We start from the raw sequence: 19,047 nt of genomic DNA, 5'->3' as shown, positions 1-19,047 counted from the left end.
GATGACGGCGATCAATAACAGCTGGTTTTGCGGTGACAAAGGGACAAAGGGCTTCCTCAGTTTCAATTTGGAATATTTTTTTTGCATAAAAAATCAGTTATTCTTTAAAACATTAACTACAAGACCTTATAATACAGGTGGAAGGGTAAACAGATGTATGTGAGTGAGATATTTTAAAAAAATCATTCATTTAAAAAAATTAATTTGACAAAAGACATTTCTGGGATGTTTTAATAATGTCCTATAAATATTTTATGAATGTCCAATATATTTCTGTGGTACCCTTGAAAAAGCTATTACATTTACCTGAATGAATTACTATTAAGAATATTTTGGAAATTCATTTTAATATTCTCAAATATTCCACATACAGAGTGACGCACCAAAAACTTTCCACACGATTTTGATGTTAGGGAGAAAAAATAATCTTGCATTTATAAGCCTTTACCATCAAACCTTACACTGGGGTGATAGCTACCCTTAACATTTTAAATGGGAACTGGGGTCGGGTGATGCCTCATTTAAAGGTCTTTTCATGTGGCTTATAATGGCGAAATTTTAACTTTTTAAGTCCTACCGAGACACCCTTACCTAAAATTAGTTATGCGGATGTTGTGGCAAACCAGATGACAAAACTTATTATAAAACCTGCAAAGACTGCAGACCAGGATAATAGTCGCACCGTTGATTGAATATTTGGGAAGATACGCAATCCTGTGTTAAAAAGTGTACCCAGTCGACTATCGGATTGCCGTTCAGTTTCGTGCACCGTGTGGTGCTGCCGCGAAGCGTCAAATCTAGGTACGAATTATCTTAGCTGCGTGGACTTGGCTTTTGGCTTCTTTGAGTCAGGTTTTCAACGACGCTGGAATCTCCGGTTACGCGGCCGTGTTGGATATTTTTTTAAGATATGGGATGATGCTGCCAATCATGTTTTTATTATTTTTTTTCAACATACAGCACGGTGTCATTTATGTGGTGGTCAAGTGATAAGTGATATACTTAAGGGTGGAGGCATATTGATTTCTTAAAAGTTAAATTTTAAAAACAAATAATTACTTATTAAAATATGTTTTTGAGACAAAAATTAATACAAAAATATATATAAAAAGCTATTTTTACAAAATTACCAACAAAGTTTTATACAAGTTATAATTCCAACAAACATTATGTTTCCTCCATTTTGTGTTCAAGAGGGTCAAGTTTTTAAATAAAAAGCCCGTTGCACTTAATTAACCAAAAACTAATATACAAAAAATATGTGGAACAAATTTTAAGGTATAAGTAGGTTTCACGTAAATATTATAAAGAATAATTGAAATAATTCATAAGACTGAATACCGATGGTAATATAACTTCTTCATCAATAATTTTTTGTAAAAAGTAACCCATTTTGTCATGTGATTCAATATCTGAAAAATTGTCCAGCGTAGTGAGATCTGTAAAGTATGGGGTTGTGAGTGAGGATGTTAATAGAAATAGAAAATAGGCCACATTTTAAGTTTTAAGCGACACAGGAAAATTCTCAATTACCAGTAGTTACAACCATACTTAAAACTATAAAAAGATACTTACTAGTAGTAACAAAAAAAAACATTTTGTTTAAAGACCCCCCATCACGGTTATACAGGACGTCAATAGAGGTGGTATAATTAGAGGAAAGTTAAGCAATATAGTGTCCTTTTATAATAAAATCTAAATACTTCCTAAATTTTGCAAAAAACTGAAATTTGGCAAAATCATTTTATTTTTTTTTCTGGCGTTATTTCAAAATATATGACAAAAGTATTTATTAAATGAATAAATTATTGTGACCACTTTTTCTGGCCTATAAGATGACATCTTTAAATTTAAAATACGACGTTCTGTCTTTAAAGAGCCATCATCAACTTGTTTTGTTTTTCTTTGTCGGCGCTATATTGACCATTTGCAGTTTAACGACGCGGGAATCTTTGGGCGCCCGGCCGTTTTGTTATTTTTTTAAGACAAGGGCGATGATGATAACAGCGCTTTTATTTATTTTGTTATTGCCGATATTTAAATGCGCTGTGATCTCGCATAAATAACTAGATAAATGTGGTGGTCAAGTAATGTATTGGAAGGTGCTATCTCTTACAACTTAAATTTTATGAACAAATAATTACTTACCAAAATCCTTTTTTGAGACAAAAATAAATAAATAAAAACAAAACAAAAATTCAATAAGTTTTTATTTATTAATTAGAAAATTAACAAAAATATTAAATAAAGGTGATGATATAGGTAGGTTTCACGTAAATATAAAGAGTAAATTCAATAATTAAAGATTTAGTATCTATATACGGTACTATAGTTTTTTAGAGTCAATAATTTTTTGCAAAAAGTAGCCCGTAATGTGATTTTTGACAATACGGGTTTGTGAAACCATCTCAAAAACTGTGTAGGGTAGTGAGATCTGTGAAGTACACTTTTTTTGGACAAAAATATTGAAAAATAGATACCTTTAACTGAAATTAATATAAAAATAAAATCAACAATAAAAAAATAAAAACAACACTATAAAATATAGAAAATAGGCCACATTTTAATTTGCAATACAGGCAAACACTTAATTACTAATTCTTAAAACTCGAAAAAGTTAATAAGAAAAAAAACAAATATTTTGTTTAACAGTATGAAGGGTCTCATCGCGATTATACAGGATGTCCAAAGTAAGGATGAGCAGTAAATGGTTTAATTAGGCGAAAGTTGCGCAATATAAATGCAATGATTGAATAAATGCAATCTAAAAATTGGAAAAATGCCAAATACTTTCTAATATTTAGGAAAAAGGTGAAATTTGGCAAAATGGTTTTTTATTTTTTTCTGGCGTTATTTGAAAATATAAAATAAAATCATTTATACATTGTTGTAAACACTTTCTCTCATTTACAAGTTAACATCTTTAACTTTTAAATATGACGTTCCTTCTTTAGAGAGTCATAATGAACTTTTTTTCTTCTTGTCGACGCCATGTTGGCCACTTGCAGTTTTGAATAACCCTTTTAATTACTTTTTCAACGAGGTAATTTCTAGTGAGTAGTTGGAATCATCCCTATTTAATATTATATACCTCTCTCTCTTAAATAAATACAATTTCGAATTTCAAAAAATTCAAAACATACTTTATTCATAAATACATGGTACCTACTTGTTGACATGGTACTTCTATGATATAAAATAGGCACATTAATCGACATATTACTAACACATAATTTAAAAACAATACACAATAGTGGGTTCAACATACTAGTATAAACACAAAATGTATTTTCAATTTCAAAGCAAGACGACTTAAAAATTTTTTAGAGTAACATTACAAATTCTAACCTTTACATCTTTACTAAAAACTAATTATATACTATTGGCCTATTCCTAACTATCTTCAAAAAATTCTAATGCTATAAAAATACTTGCTTTTCAGAAGTTTCGTTAAGGACTTTCTAAAGCGTTTAAAATTATATACTATTGGCCTATTCCTAACTATCTTCAAAAAATTCTAATGCTATAAAAATACTTGCTTTTCAGAAGTTTCGTTAAGGACTTTCTAAAGCGAGGAGAACTTCTAAAGACTTTTATGATATTTGGAAAATGATTAAAAATTTTTATACTCAAGTAAATAAGAGAATTCTTAGTTCAATTTTCGGGATGGGCATTGGAATATTGTATTCTTTTCTGATAATATAATGTTTTAAGGAGCCATTATTTTGAAGATACAATTTATATTTTTTATATATTAGGCAAGCAGACTCAACAATAAACAAGCAACACAAGGAAAGTATCTTTAAATAGGGTTCTGCATGTCCTGTGGAGATTTATGACACATATATTTAATGGCTCGTTTTTTAAAAACAAACATCGAGTCAAAAAGCCGTTTACTAATGCAACTCCAAAATGTTATTCTATACTGTAGGTATTTTAGTATGAAAGTAAGTTCCAACTTTCAGCAAAAAAAAAATAGACCGTTTTTGCAGATATCAATCTCAGTTCATTGAAAACCACTCTAACAGCATAACATCGTCTAGCCAGTTTTTGCCTTCTGACATATCTCCATAAAACTCAGGTTTATGATCGATAACACGATAACAATTCCAAGAAATCTGTTAAAATTATTCACTTCCAATTCTTTGTTGTGAATCATGAACTGCTCTGAACATAAAAACTTAACAATTTAGTCTTATCTATGTTTAAAGACAACAAATTAGCATCAAACCACTGTTTAATCATTAATAGATCTTTAGAAATTGTTCTTGTTAATGTGCTTTTATTATTGTCTGCCCATAAGATAGTGGTGTCATCTGCAAAAATAGTGAAGAATCCTTTTATCTGGAGAGACGCCAGGTCATTTATATACAATAGAAATAAAATAGGACCGAGAAACGAACCCTGCTTACTACACAAAGTTCAGACAAACTGCCATTTGGCCAAACAAACTTTTTTCTGTCTAACAAAACAAAATTTTAACCATTCTAGAGCAACTCCCCTAAACACATATCTAGAAAGCTTACCGAGCAGTATTCCATGGTTGACACTGTCAAAGTCTTTAGAGAAGTCGCAGAATACCGCTGCAGCAAAGTGACCTTCTTCAAGCTCAAATATAATCTCTCCAGGAATGAAAACATTACTCGACATTCATTTAATATGTTATTTTTTTTAATTAGGAAAGCTACCATTCGTACTATAACCAGTTTCTCAATAACTTTAAAGGCTTTTTAGGCTTTATTTTTATCTTTTTCATGAATGAATTTCACATGAAAATAATTATTGAAAATACTTAAAATACTAAAGACCATAAACATAATATATTGATTTAAAATTTTCTTAAAGTAAAAAAAAGAAAAAGAGAAAATGGCTCTCATAGACATGAAGACACAATTTTTTTAAGAGTTCGGATTGATTTTTGTAGATAAAATAGATAATTTTCTGTGAGGTTTATAATTAGATTTTTTTAAAGATTTTCTAATAAGATTTTGAGATTCCCATTTTAGGTTGTTATAAATCAAAGTCTTAATTAATAAATGCAAACATTTATCAATATGCTGTGGACATAGGTTTGGTTTATTTATATTTATTTTATCTAGTAATATTTTATTAATTGACTTGCATATATTATTATTTACTTTTAGAGTATAATAAAGTTCATTAAAGGATTTTATTGTGTTTTGACATAAATTTGAAAAATTCTCTGATGGGTTTATTAGAGAAGATACATTATTTGATTTAGCAAAGCTTTTTTTAATTAAAAATATTTCTATCTTAAAAAACTGAGAATATTGTTTTTACATTTTCTTACATTATTGCACCCACGATACGCACACTGATTAATTTTGCCTAAAGGAGCCATTGTCTCACAAACTAAACACATTTACATATATCTATCTATTTGTAATTATGATATCCAAGAAAATTTTTTAACAACTACCAAATTTCAATACGGGAAACACGAACCTGTGCAAAAACTCTCCGACACGACTCAGGGTTGATCGGCCGATTACTAATGAGAAGCGACGGACGAAATTATTTTCGCGCATACTGGAGAGAATCGCCATCTATTTTTCACGCATATTTGCGGTCACGCTTTAGCCCATAAGGTTGCGTATCTTCCCAAATATTCAATCAACGGTCGCACGAAGACAGATATTCTGAATCATATTAAACCGGCGGATGAGAAGCTACAAATTGCGAACGTTAAGCATGCTGCCAATGGAGGGTTAATTGTAATTGCTGACCCAAACAGTACTGATCGAATAATAAAGTTAGCTAATGAGAAATTAGCAGAAGAATATGAAATCCGTGAACTTAAATCAACTAGGCCGATGGTACGAGTTGTTCGTTTGACAAAAGACTACTCCAAAGAAGCTTTAGAATATCACTTAAAATGTCAACATAAAAATCTTTTCTTATCTGAGTTTAGTGTACTTAAAGTATGGTCAACAAAGAAACAAGAAAACATTTTTCAGGCTTTGCTACAGATAGATACAGTCACTTTTAAAAAACTAACAGATCAAAAACACATTGTTGTCGGGCTTGATAGTTGTCAAATTTACGATTCAACTTCTCTAACTCGTTGTTTCAAATGTAATAATTTTGGGCACTCTAATAAATTCTGTAAAAATAAAATTGTTTGTCCTCTATGCTCAGACTCACACGAATTTAAAAATTATAATGTCTCAGAAGATTACAACTGTAGTAACTGTAGCTTTGTAAAAGATAGATTTAAGTTAGACATAGACACCAAACACGCTTCTTGGAATTACAAAAATTGTTATTCATATAAGCAAATTAATGCAAAGTATAAATCTGAAATATTTGGGTCCACTCTGTAGCAATCATCAGGTTCACACCGCTCTTCCTTCTCGCTTTACGACACTCTCTCGCTTCAACTTAACTCTTATGGCTGCAGTGGCTGTCAGTCGATCGAGACCCGGCAGCAGCAGCGTACTGACGACCTTTGCATCTATTATCAGAATACCAATGGCCTTCGCTCGAAAACAAAATCTTTTTTTGAATTCTGTACTAACGTGTACATATGATATTATCGCTATTACAGAGTCTGGACTGAACTTTTTCCGAACGAATACACAGTATATCGCTGTGACAGAAACTACGCCGAGATGAGTGAGGATAAGGGGGGTGGTGGTTAGACAAACTTTTTCTGTCGTAAACCTAAAATTGGTTCGTCCTAACCATTTGCGTAGCATCATAGAAATCATTGGCCTAAAAATAATTATTAATCACACCAATCTTTATTATTTTAACTTACATCCCACCCGGACGTTTTTCAGAGGTTTTTGAAGATGTTTTTGATTACATTTCAACGCTAACGTACCTTTACAATTCAAAAATTATGTTTCTAGGAGACTTTAATATTCCAGAGTACATTTTGTATTCGAAAGGAGCTAATCTGTCATTTAGAGTTAACCAACTTAATAATTTGTTAGAATTTTTTGATTGGAAACAATTAAATTTTATTGAAGATATCCAGGGACGGCTTCTGGATCTTGTTATTACATCTCGATCAGATCTTTGTGAAGTACAGAGATGCCATGATTTCTTAGTTAAAGAAGAAGATATTCATCCAGCCTTGTTGATTAAGTTTAGATATAACCTTGACAAAAAAATAAATAGCGGTAAAGTTGAAAATATTTTTTATAATTTTAAAAAAGCTGACCTAAGAATTTTATATCAGAGCTTTCTTAACATTAACTGGAATATATTGGAATCTGTGGATGATATCAATTCTGCCGTCGAACTTTTCTATAATAAAATTTATAATTGTCTTGATAACTGTGTCCCTAAAACTGCCAGGCGCAAACGATCTTATCCACCCTGGTTTACCTCTGAAATTATTGAATCAATTAGAAATAAACATAACTCGTGGAAGAAATATAAGCGTTTTCATCAACAATATGATTTAACTAAATTTAGAGAGCTGCGATCGAAAATCAAAAAAGATATTGAACTGTCACACAGACAATACTGTGTTAAATAATCTTGAAAATAATTTATTTTCCCAACCAAACAATTTTTGGAAGCTAATTCAAAGCTCACAAAATAACAATTTGTTACCTCAAAATATGACTGACCAACAGGGAATGATTATGTCTGATCCTCAAGCTATTGCAAACGCATTCGCAGATTTCTTTAAAAGTGCATATATTTCTTCCACTGCTACACAACCTGGCAACAATGCTCAAAACATATTTGCAGATACCATCATTATATCCAGATTCACGGAAGATGAAGTATTACGAGCTCTTAAAACGATTAAACCAAAAGCAACTGTTGGACCCGGCAAAATTCCTGCTTTCCTTCTCTATGATTGTGCCATAGCTTTTGTTAAATCATTAACTTTCCTTTTTAATTTAGCGTTAAAACAAGAAAGCTTTCCTGATCCTTGGAAAATATCTAAAATTATCCCTGTACACAAAAAGAGTGACAAAAATCTTATAGAAAACTATCGCCCTATAACAATAATTAATAACTTTTCTAAATGTGTTGAACGTGTTCTGCATACTGCTTTATATCCATCAATGAAACATCTGATTGACAGTAGACAACACGGTTTTATGAAGGGCAGGTCTACCCCAACAAATCTAGTTACTAAATTTATAACTCAATCAATAAATAACAACTCTCAAGTCGACGTCATATATACGGACTTTTCTAAGGCCTTTGACCGACTCGACCATGGCATTCTCGTTAACAACTTCGATCGAATTTATGGATTTTCTTCCGGTCTAATCTTTTTAGATTCTACTTGAGTGACCGCCCCCTGTACGTAGAGTGCTATGGTCGAAGCTCGGCAAAGATTGTTGCCGCTTCTGGAGTCCCACAGGGCTCAATTTTGGGACCGCTTTTTTTCAACTCATTTATTAATAAAATATCTGATGAACTTTCTATAAATAGTTTATTATACGCGGACGATAATAAAGTTTTTTAAAGAATTAACAGCATTTTGGACGGTATTTTACTTCAAACTGACTTAAACAAACTTAATGCATGGTGTCAAAATTATAACCTGCCTCTAAATGCTGCTAAATGTAATGTTTCTTTCAGTTTAAAGAAAAAAATAATTATTCATGACTATACCATAGACAATGTCACAGTCCCTAGATCAACAGTTTTAAATGACTTAGGTGCAACATTTGATAGCTCTCTTTCTTTTCAGCCACATATTACAGATATTGTCAAACGTAGCTACAGAATGCTAGGTTTTGTAATACGTAACTCTCATAATTTTAATAATATCCTCAGCCTAAAAATCTTATTCTTCTCATATGTCAGATCCATACTTGAGTATGCTTCTCAAGTTTGGTCCCCCTATTACCAAAACCATATAAATGAGATTGAGGGTATACAGAGAAAATTTCTAAAATTTCTTTGCTATAAATGCGATGGAGTGTACCCAGAAATCGGTTTTCCACATGCACGGTTACTGGAAAGATTTTTCTTTCATTCTTTAGAAGATAGAAGAAAATCTGCTGATTTGCAGTTTCTATATAAATTAGTGAACAACATAATCGACTTGCCAGAATTACTAAAAGAACTGAACTTTCACATACCTCGCATATCAGCCAGAAACTCACAAACATTTTACCTACCTAGACCAAGGACTAACATTAACAAATTTTCTTCACTACGCAGAGCCTGTAACACATATAATTCTGTTCAGGGTCAATGTGACTTATTTAACTGTAACATAGCAGATATCAAAAAAGTACACTATTCTTAGTAAAACTTTTTTTTTCTTTACTTTTCTCATTGTTTTTCTTTTTAAGCATTTCCTTATTGTTATTGATTGTAAATGTATTTTTTTTCCCATTCAGTAATTGGATGTATTTCTGTTGAATGGCGTAAATAAAATAAAAAAAACTTGCTGTTTTTATATTCTGTGATATCACAAGTGGTCCAAATGTTTAGAAAAATTAAATTATCAATAAAAATAAATTTAATATTTATATTAAGTTTATTTCTAATCAATTAAATGTTGAAAATGCTCTCTTCCAACTTCCACACAAAAGTAGAGATACTGCGCGAAATCCACGCGCACATTAAGTAACATTTCAGGTGTAATTGCAAATCTTCTAAAGAATTTGGCTGTATATCATAAATTTTGGATTTTAAATGAATCCAAAAAAAAAGTCAAGGGGTGACAAATCATGAGATCTGACAGGCCATTCAGTTGTACCTCTCCGTCCAATTCATCTTTCATGAAAATCATTCATCCAATAATTCTCTTACAGGAAACACATAATGCAGAGGTCTTGCTGAAACATAAAATTTTCTGATCGATGTCGTTCATCTTGTTCAATGGTAGTAACTGAATCTTGCTTAATAGTATTTTCCAGTAATGCAAGGTACATTTTACGTTTACAGCATACCGGTTGGGAAGGGAACCTACCAAAAATTCTCCTATTAAAGTTTGTTTTGAGAACTTAAAAATAAAAGAAAGCCTTTTTAAATCAAAAAAGAGATATCATATTAAGGAAGAAGTCCATTCTAAAGTGGAGTCAATATAATATTGAAAAGTTAGTAGGGGAAGTCTTTTCTCCACAAATAAAATGCTAATCGTCTAATTTCAGGAGTGATGCATTTCGGCAAAGAACACTGCCATCATCAGACTCTAAAATATATTACAAACAGTTCAAAAACATATACGAAAATTTTTTTCTTGACAGGTGACATAAAAAATACAAATAAAATTATGAAATGCAACACTCCTGAAATTAGAGGATTAGCATTTTATTTGTGGAGAAAAGACTTCCCCTACTAACTTTTCAATAAAAGAGATATCAGTTAAACTCGAGGGATCTGGGATATAAGAAAAACAACAAAATCTATTTAAACCATGATTTAAACAAAACAAAATATCAAGTTATACACATCTGCTAGAGCATTTAAAAATGAGCACGAATATAAATACTTATGGATAAGCTATGGTACGATATTTCTAAGAAAAAATGACACATCAAAAGTCATCCTTGTTCACTCGGAAAAGGAATTGGAAAACTAAAAAGGCCTCCAACAAAAATAAAAGCGGTGTATATGAATATTCAAAGTATTCGAAATAAAATTGATGAAATAAAGTGTTACTTAATTAACAATCCCTGGGATATTCTAGCTCTCTCAGAAACTTAGATGAATGAAAATGAAGCATTTCTTTATAATATAAATAACCATACAGCTATACATTCTTGCAGAGATGGCAGAGGGGGAGGAGTAACAGTGTATATTAAAAACACATTAAAGTGTCGTGGATAGATCAAAATCTCAAGAAAGTGTTAACTGGGTTTGTGTAAATGTTGGTGACGAATATAATTTAACAGTTAGTGTAGTATATAAGCCGCCCTCTTATAATAATTTAGAGTGTTTTTTTCTTGTTCTTCTTCTGATCACAATAAATTATTATTTTATATAAATTATGACAGTAAAATATATAAACCAAAGGTAAATCATATGATTAGTACAGTTGATTATAAAAAATTTATGTATAAATTTAAACAAAATATTCAAAATGTATGGTATATCATCGTTTCAGGAACTGACCGAGCTGATCCAGAAATCAAAAAAATAAGCTCAATGCTTTAATGTACTTAGGATAAGGGAAAATAATTCATGGATCAATGAGGAGGTGCTAGAAAGGATGAAAAAACGTGACTTTATATACAAAAGAAAAATAAAAAAATCCTGGTAATGTGTTTTATCAAAGTATATAGATTTCAACTTTTCAATTTTCAAGAAATTTGTTAGACTGTGGTTTTATGATCAAGAATTTCGTACAATCAAAAATAAAATAACAAATAAAATAAAAACATTTTAAAAATCAGTATTTTCGTAAAGAATGGGAACATGCAGGCACCAGCCAAAAGAAACAATGGCAATTTATTAATATTTTTTTTTTAAATAAATCAAACACCACTCAAATTAATTCTTTTAACGTAAATGGAACAATTATTGAAGAAAAAAAGGATATTGTCAATTATCTAAATAAACAGTTTTCACAAGTCGGAGAGAATATTGTTAATAAAATTGTATTCGATGAAGTTGATTGTAGTAATAGTATGTTGAATGTTGCACCAACCAGTTGTGATGAGGTTTCTAAAATTATCGTGGGATTAAAGCGAAATTGTTCTCCGGGCGAAGATGGGATAACAGTGTTGGACATAATTAATTTAAAAGATTATATTATAAATATCATTAGAAAAATTAATAAATAATGTCTTTAATACTGGTGTGTATCCCAATGAATTAAAAAAAAAATAAAATTACTCCAATATATAAATCCGACGACAAAGATCAGATGAATAACTACAGACCCATTACTGTTGTTCCTATAAAAAATACTAGAAAAAATTATTAAAAAAAGAATCACGTCTTTTATAAACAAAAAAACATTGGTGGATAGTTATCAATATGTTTTCATTGAAAATAGCAATACTCTCGCGGCAATATTTGATTTTATTAGCTATATCTCAAATTCCCTAGATAGGAGGGAAATTGTAGTTGTGGTATTCATTGATTTACAGAAGGCCTTTGACATAGTAAGTTTCGATATTTTGTTAAAAAAGTTAAGGCTCATTGGATTTGGTAACCTCCTTTTAAATCTAATTCAGATCTACTTATATGACAGAAGACAAAATGTTTCTTGGGAGGGTGTAGCTAGTGAATTAGTAGTCTTCAAATATATAAGTAAATAAGTCTATATTTTTTACATTTTGAGTTTGGGTTGTGCCAACCTGCGAGCTCGATATTTTGCGTTTGCGCATGATACGGCTCTTGTTTATACAGAAGGAAATGAACAAGAGTAGGCACAACTTATTAATGGTTAGTTTGCACCAGATTAAAAATTAATATAGACAAAACCAAATACAGTGAAAGCTCCCATAAGCGGACACTCACGGTTCCGTAACTTTTGTCCGCTTATGGGAGGTGTCCGTTTAAAAGAGAGTATGTGAGTATAGAGTATAAATAACGGGGTATATAATCATGAGGTAATACATAATCATGAGGAAAATGAAACAGAAACTCGCCACATTTTTAAAGTATGTATGTATGTATACACATATACACATACAAAAACATAAATGCGTATATGTATGTATGCGTGTATGTGTATGTACTTCTTGTTCATTTCCTTCTGTATATACAAGAGCCGTATCATCCGCAAACGCAAAATATCGAGCTCGCAGATTTTTTTTTTTTTTTTTTTTTTTTTATAGTAAACACAAGCACAAGAGGAAAGTCCTATGTCACTCTTGGAGTGGTGCTTGCGCGAAGATATTTGTGGGCATTTATCTTGAATCGCTGTAGGTTGTATGCGTCGGGAAATATGTGAGATGGAAGTCCGTTCCACAAAGAAGATGTTCTCCAGATGAATGAGTCCCGATACAGCGACGTCCTTGGGGTAGGCAGGTGGACTCGATGTTGATGAGCCGCAAATGCTAGACGCGTCCTTCTTGCCGGAACAGCCCTGGGTGGAATCAGGCCTGCCAGCTCAGAGGAGCACTTACCGTGATAATAACGGTAGAATAAACAGAGATCAGCCACCTTTCTCCTGTGCTCCAGACTCTTGTCAGTTCTGGTTTGTCGATAAGGCGAATAGCTCTCTTCTGTATAGAATCCAGCAGGTTTAAACTATGCTTGGGTGCAGAGCTCCAGACATGCGAGCAATACTCGAGGGAAGGGCGTATTTGAGCCTTATAAAGAGTCAGCAGCTATTCTGGTGTATACAATTTTTTCGTTTTGAAAAGCACTCCGAGTTTTTTGGAAGCCGCCCTGGCGACCTCGGCAACGTGGTCATGCCAGGACAGACTGTTGGTGACCTCGACTCCTAGAAGATGTAAAGATGATTTCATTGGCAATGTTTTCCCTGCCATAACCAGCTCCGGGCCACCAAGGTTAGTCTTCATCGTAAATACTGCAGCCTGCGTTTTTTTAGCGTTAAAATTGACCAGATTGTTACCGCCCCACTTCAAGATTGCTCTAATATCGTTGTTGGTTGAATCTACTTGTTGCTGCCTGAGATTCTGAGAACTTGCGGCTGTCGTTGGTTTGGCGGACTTAAATGTGGAAATAAGTGTGCTATCGTCCGCAAAGCTGTTGGTTGGCACAACCCAATACATGGTACGAGAATTTAAAAAAAAACATTATTCTTTAGCTTTTTGAAAAAAGTTTAAAATGCTTGTCTGACGAAATTTCACCATCTTTTGCTGAAGGAGACAAATTTCGCAATAACTTTCTGAATTTTTTTAAATGTTGAAATGCAGTGAAATCATCTTTAGCAAATTTTTTCAATATAGAAATATGATTTAGAGCTTCTCCATGTGAATTTATAGTTTTTGAACCTTTTAGTGAGTCCACCAGTTCCACTTCTTCTTCTGAGTCGTTTGGACTACAATATTCAAGTTGGCCTGGGCTTTCTACATCCAAATTCGAAAAGTTGTCAATGGCATTTTCTTCTGTTGTTATGTTATTATCTAAGGCCAGGAAATCATCTACTTTCTGGGGGTCTGCTACTCCTAAATGTTTGGCATGTCGCAGTAACTGACCAAGTGTCGCTAAGGGCAGATCGTCTTCAGCATCGCAATAATTTTACTCAGCAAATTCTGAGCTACATCCACTTTTTCTGAATCCAGCTTTGCCAAAACAGTTCTTATTTGTAGAGGAATTTACTTTATCCGATGCTGTTTTTATAAAATACAAAGCTTCTAACACATTAATAGACTTTGGACATCATCAATTTTTGTTAAAATATGTTTTAAAATCAAATGTCGATAATAAAATTTAAAGTTCTGTATAATACCTTGATCCAAGGGCTGACAAACTGAAGTTGTGTTTGGCGGTAAAAATATAATTTTCACATTTTTCATTTTCAGATCACGAGGATGAGAGCATGCATTGTCTAAAAATAAAAGAACTTGCCTTTTTTGGATTCCCATTTTCCGGTCGAATTCCAGTAACCACTCAGACATAATTTCTCGGGTCATCCATGCCTTTTTGTTGGAAGTCGCTGGTAGATCCTTAATAGCAACGTTTTTTAAAGCACGGGGACGAACCGCTTTCCCGATCACAATCAAATCGCATTTTTCACCGGCCATATTTGCACAGAATAAAATGGTTAGTCTATCCTTAGACAACTTTCCACCCACATATGTTTCTCCTTTAAGGGGGGGCTATGCGCGAAAAATAGTCCACTTTAATCTGCGTTGTACACGTCTTCTGGTTTGTAGCCAAGCAACATGGACGGAAGTTTCTCCAAAAATTGTGATACATCAACTTGATTTACTGCAGCAGCTTCGCTAGATATGCATTTGAAACTCATACTATGTCTCTTGCGCCACTTTTGCAGCTACCCGTCGGACGCACTGAAAATATTATATAGCCCAAAGTAATGGTGATTTCTTTAGCTTTCATTTTCACTAACGGCCCTGAGATTGGAATGTTCTGACTTCTAGCTTTCACAAACCACTCAAAACATGTTTTGTCTATAGCAAAACCTTCCTTTTTTAAAAAATCCTTCGTCTGATTTATATTAGTTCCTTATTGCCATTTACTCCTGATATCTTCCTTATTTTTGGCGATTTCAGCTGCTTGCGTTTTCCCAATATTAAACCTCTTTGACAAATGACGAACTGAAACACCTTCTCTGTCTAATACGTTAACAACTTCCATCTTTTCCTTTAACGAGAGCATCCTTTTTTTTGGTGCCGTTTTACAGTGACAATAATAAAATAACTCAATCAACTACGAATTTGCCTGAACTGAAGATAAACCACAAGATTACATACTGGCTAGCCAACGAAATGCGTAAATGGGGAATCAACGAATTTTATGTATGTAGATATGTGTATTGCAATAAGCGGAACTAAAAATCGTCCGGGTATTAGAGTTTCGCGTCCGCTTATGGGAGATTTTTTGATCACATACAGAAAAATCTAGTGTCCGCGTCCGTTTATAAGAGCGTCCGCTTGTCGGAATGCATTTAACATTGAAAATGATGCGCTGAAATTCGGTACCAGGAACTTTGTCCGGTTAAAAGAAATGTCCGCTTATAGCAGCTGTCCGCAAGGAAAGCTTTCACTGTATATGCTTTTCAAACAAAAAAACAAACAAGTAGGTAATATTCAACTAAACATAAATGGGATCAACCTTGAGAAAGTTACTTTTATGAAATATCTCGGTCTGAATATTGATCATTCATTGAATTGGCAAACTCATATAAACAAAATAACATCCAAAATAAATGCAATGTTACCCTGTATATATAGAAGCCAAAACTACCTAACAAGTAATACAAAAATGAATATCTATAATGCCTTTTTCTTGTCCTACCTCAGATATTTGTTGCCTATATGGGGAACCTATTCTAAGACTAAATTTGACAATGTACAAATATTACAAAACGGGGTCCTTAAAATATTATTTCAGTATGATGTACTTACGAATACAGAGTCGCTTTATAGAGAGCTTATAGTTTTTAAATTAAATAAGTTAATGGAGTTTGAAAAATGTAAACTTATATATTATAAACAAAAAATTAAAATGTAAAAATAACTGTTATATTCTCAAATGACGTTCATAGACGCAATACCAGAGGTCAGTTAAATTTATGTCATGTATAATAGAACGATAATTGGATTGAATAGCCCAATGTACTCTGCATGTAAAGCATTAAATAGGCTACCTAATAATTTGAGAAATATTCAACATTTTAAAACTTTTGTAATAAAACTAAAAAAATACTTTTTTATTTAATCGGATTAATTATGAAGCTACTTTTTCTAAAATTTATTTATAGTAATCTACTTACAATTTATTTGTATATACCTAACTATGATTTTTGTGTACACTCTTTTTGATTGTTATTCTTATTTCTCGAGGCCAGCGCTATAAGCACTGTTTAGAGTTTTAGTGTAAAAAATTGTATGTAATATTTTTGAGTTTTATAAGAGTGTTTTCAAAAAAATTTCCTCTATTAAATTTCCAAGTAAAAAACATAGACCAATAATGGAGTTGCCAAAAATTCCAGTTCATACATTTAATTTTTCGGGATGTTGGGTATGTACACAGTGTCCCAATTTGGTTGTATTTGCAGGTTATCTCTGTTATTTTTAAAGATAGAGATGTGCGGTTTTCGCGAACCTATGTCACTTTTTTGTAAAACTTTTATTGCCGCAAACAGAATTGAGATACCTTTTTTTGTTTCTGAGATACAGGGTGAAATTGAAAATTTTCACTTTTTGACGACTTGCTCTATCTCACGAACCATATAAGTTATAAAAAAAGTAAAAACTGCTATGGATAGATAATTTTAAATAAAATTCAGTGGCGTAGTCAAAAATTTTATTAAAGGCATTATTTAAGAGATATGACCCAAACTTGCATTTTTTTAAATGGAACACCCTGTATTTTTTCATACCAATAAATTGCGCTATTTTTTCCGATTAAAATGATATATAACACTTGGTATCTTAAGTCATGATAAATGGCCAAAACATGCAAAAAAAACAAATCATAGCGAAAAAAACATTAGTTGGCCATGAAACAGAAAAAATTGAAGTTGGCTGTTTAAAGATGTCAGTATGAAGCTGTCAATAATTGTTTAGAATTTATTTATTTCGAACGAAAGTTTTTAAGTAAATATTTTAGTATTTTTCTTAAGGGATAGAGCGTAATTTTTAAGAATGACTAATAATTTTGAAAACAGTCACAAATATGACATGATAGCTTGTTTTATTGAGTGCCAAGAAAAGTGACAGGGCATCCGATTTGTATTTAAACAGGTATGTGTTAGTGTCGTTACCTAATATTTGCTATTATACTTAAAACAATTTTTCTAAGATATCCTAAAAGGCGTCAACCAAATAAGTCTATTTTTCGGAGAATAAAAATGAGTTTGATTAATAATGGATCATTTACAAAGCCAAGAAATAAAAATTACCATAGGCAAAATCAGGAAAATAATGAAATTGCGGTTTTAGCAAGTGTTGAGGCAAATCATTCAAATTCCTGTCGAAATATTGAAACTAATGTAGGAGTGTCAAAGAGTCAAACACAGCGAATATTAAAAAAATATAAATATAAACCATACAAAGTTAACATAGTTCAACAATTACATCCCGGGGATGCGCAAAGGCGAATAGTTTTTTGAAATTGGTTTTTAGAGCAAACTCGAATTGTTCCAAATTTTGCCAGAAAAGTTATATGGTCCGATGAAGCATATATAAGTTGCACTGGAATTTTTAACCGTCATAATAACAGGCATTGGTACACTCAGAATCCATACTTATTACGGGAACGCCAACAACAGGGCAGATTTGGATTTAGTGTATCATGCTTTATTTTGGGCACTAAAATAAAGTATGTTTTTTATGAACACACTTTAACAGCAGCCAGATATCTGGAAATATTGCAGCGGATTTTACCAGAACTTCTAGATGAGATACCGTTGGCATTTTTAAAAGCATATATTTTCAGCAAGATGGGGCACCAGCTCATAATTCTCAAATAGTAAGGCCATTTATAATCGAGACATTCGAAGATCGATGGATTACCCACGCTCCAAATAGGTGGCCAGCTAGATCACCGGATCTTTCTGTTTTGGACTTTTTTGTCTGGTCTTTCTTAAAAAACAAAATTTATTTAAATGTGGTGCATAATTTGCAAGAACTTCAGGATGCTACAGTTCAAGCCTTTGAAGCCTTGCAAGCAAGGCCGCTTATTATTTTAAATGCCTTGCGGAGAATAACAACTCTATGCCAATTATGCGTTCAGGAAAATGGCAACCATTTCGAGCAATTTAATTAGTTTTTACAATTTTTTTAATAGGACTGTAGAATTAATAAATAAAAAATAGCTTGTTAAGGTTCTTTGTTAAATTTATTCAGTTGTTACAATATTTTTTTTAATAAAATTGCTTAAAACAAGAGTTTTTGTATCTAAGACTTTTAAATATTATATAATTAAAAGGTTTTTATTTGGTTATAAAAACTTCTATCACGGTATGATTGACATCTTTAAACAACCAACTTCAATTTTTTCTGTTTCATGACCAACTAATGTTTCTTTCGCTATGATTTGTTTTTTTTTGCATATTTTGGCCATTTATCATGACTTAAGATACCAAGTGTTATATATCATTTTAATCGGAAAAAATAGCGCAATTTATTGGTATGAAAAAATACAGGGTGTTCCATTTAAAAAAATGCAAGTTTGGGTCATATCTCTTAAATAATGCCTTTAATAAAATTTTTGACTACGCCACTGAATTTTATTTAAAATTATCTATCCATAGCAGTTTTTACTTTTTTTATAACTTATATGGTTCGTGAGATAGAGCAAGTCGTCAAAAAGTGAATATTTTCAATTTCACCCTGTATCTCAGAAACAAAAAAGGTATCTCAATTCTGTTTGCGGCAATAAAAGTTTTACAAAAAGTGACACAGGTTCGCGAAAACCGCACATCTCTATCTTTAAAAATAACAGAGATAACCGGCAAATACAACCAAATTGGGACACACTGTACAT

The sequence above is a fragment of the Anthonomus grandis genome, chromosome 1, assembly GCF_022605725.1.
Source record: "Anthonomus grandis grandis chromosome 1, icAntGran1.3, whole genome shotgun sequence".
Classification (NCBI taxonomy): Eukaryota; Metazoa; Arthropoda; class Insecta; order Coleoptera; family Curculionidae; genus Anthonomus; species Anthonomus grandis.
Note: the sequence above shows the minus strand (reverse complement) of the source record.